Genomic DNA, 2,304 nt, shown 5'->3' with positions numbered 1-2,304 from the left:
TAGCTTCATAAAAACACCAGTGGAGGGGCTATCACTTGCCCCAGTATCCAGTCTTTTCTACCTCATCTCAGAGCCAGGCAGCCACTATTTCCCAAAGCTGCTGTGCAATGAAAGGGGAATATTCTAGGCGCTCTCCTGTGCCCACGAAATTCTGTGGTTGCGCTGAAAGGCAGGAGTCATCCTCCGGAATGCTCTTCAGAAATCTGACAACACTGGTCAAGATTAAAGAAGCTCAATTCAACGTCATACAAAACCAACCACACACACACACACACACACACACACAAAAGGCATAGTGAGACAAAATGATGAACACACCTGCTAATAATCATGAATGACAATAATAACAACAATGATGATCTTAGTGATAATGCCACCAACACTGTTAATGGCAATAGCAATAAACCTGAGGTAATGAGTGTTAGGGTCCCGATTCACTGATGTGAAGGATGGCGCCAATTTCTGGTCTCACAGAAATAAAGGAAAAGTAAACACCTGGAGGAGGAGGAGGTGAACCTGGAGCTCCCGCCGGCCTCTGGGCGCTTCTTGGTGGAAGGAGAGGGACTTGGTCCTGAGCCTGCCCCGGATCCACCCACACCAGAACCCCGGAGTCCAAGTTCCTGGATGGACTCAGTCCCACCCAGGCCGGAGCCCCAGAGCCCGGGTCCTCCAGCCCTCGCTGCTGCCGCTTCTCGCGGAGCCGGGGCCCCACCCCGCGCCACCTCAGCCTCTGCGGGGCTCTGGGAGGGCAGTGCCAAGGATGCTCCGGGCCCAGCGGGGGCATCCGGGCCCAGCAGGGGCATCCGGCCTCAGGCGGATACTGACGCCCTGAGGGCGCGGAATAGGGTGGCCTGCGCAGGGCCCGCCATCTCGGGCCTTGCAAAAAGAGCGGCCTCTCCAACGCCCCTACTGGAACCTGCCCAGAGGCCCCAGCCCCAAAGCCAGGGCGATGGCGCCTCCCTGACCATGGGTAAAGAAAACTCAGGTCCTTCCTGGAGACTCGGCCCGCCGCGGGAGGCAGCTCGCGCATGCGCCCTGCATGGCCGGAAAGATGGGTTTCATTGCCCTCTGCCGGCCATGAGTTGGCAGCACAGGACGTTTGGCCTTAGTGGTGGACCTGAGCCTGACTCACTGAAATTCAGGTGTAGATTATTCAGTACTTTTCTTTTGGAAGATCAAATGGAAATTGAGTATGATATCCTGTGCTTTAATTAAAGAAGATGGAAATAAAGAAGCAAATTCAAAAATCAGCATACAAAAGTCGATTGATTCCCTCTATGTGGAGGGAAGAAGAGCTTGAATAAGAGAAGCATTCTGTGTTATGTTTTAATAATGGCTGGAGATCTGCCACCATGCATTTGTCAAATCCTGTAGAATTTCACAGCACAAATAGTATATCTTAATGTGGCTCAGGAGTACATATAATGTCAGCCACAGTTTGTGGGTAAATTACATATTTAATTAAATAGATTAAACAATAAATAATGATATGAGCTCTGCCTGGACATATTCCTTGCCTCTCCAACCAGTTTGCCAAGGGCTTGAATTTCTTGCTCATTATCCTCACACTTGACATAAACTCTGGCTGCGGAGTAAAATCTATCACTTGTGGAGATTTTTTAATATAATGATGTGTCAATTTCAACCATGGATAAGGCCATTTAGCCTTAGTAAGGCCTATCGTATTAAGATTGTGCCTGTTTGCCAAATTTCAAGTCATCCCACTTCATATTCAGGAAACACTTTCTCTTGAGTTTTAGGTTCAGTACTGAGGCTCCTCGATGGACAATACATTTTCCAATTCTGAGGACAAGGCAGAGGAGGCCCCTCTGTGAGAACTTTCATTTTGCTTCAGGAAAAGTACATTGAATCAAATATAGGAAAGGCTTTTGCAATGTGGCTGACAGGTTCGGCTGTTTTATCATGCTGGTGTTTTATCTTCTGGACTGCAGTAAAAGGAGCACAGCTGTGTCTGTCTCTGTGTAATAACTTAGGACTTACCTGAATAAAACGTGGGGTGTCATGAGATGAACTGCTACCTCCAGTTAGAGAGGCTCCAGGGACAAAATTTCAAGAGCCTTCTGAGGGATAGAAGAGAAGAGCTGCCTTATTCTCTGATCCCAGGTAACTGCTCAGAGACAGAGGCAAGGGCTGGGGACACCCAAATGCATATACTAGGTGTCTTTGATACAGCCTCCATTTCCCTGCTAAATCTATGCAATGACCCACTGAGAAATCTGGCAAGTGGGGCTGAAGATCCCTGGTGTGTCAACTCGAGGGTTGGATGGAAACAAGTGGTTTTAG

General features: G+C 48.7%; 1 pseudogene; it reads right to left on the bottom strand.

Moving 5' to 3' along the window:
* Nucleotides 1-421: 421 nt before the first annotated feature.
* Nucleotides 422-1,030, bottom strand: LOC129049996 (uncharacterized; annotated as a pseudogene).
* Between the last annotated feature and the right edge of the window lie 1,274 nt (nt 1,031-2,304).

The sequence above is a fragment of the Pongo abelii genome, chromosome 16 (assembly GCF_028885655.2).
Source record: "Pongo abelii isolate AG06213 chromosome 16, NHGRI_mPonAbe1-v2.0_pri, whole genome shotgun sequence".
Lineage (NCBI taxonomy): Eukaryota > Metazoa > Chordata > Mammalia > Primates > Hominidae > Pongo > Pongo abelii.
The sequence above is the reverse complement of the archived record's forward strand: the minus strand, read 5'-3'. Positions and strand labels throughout refer to the sequence as shown.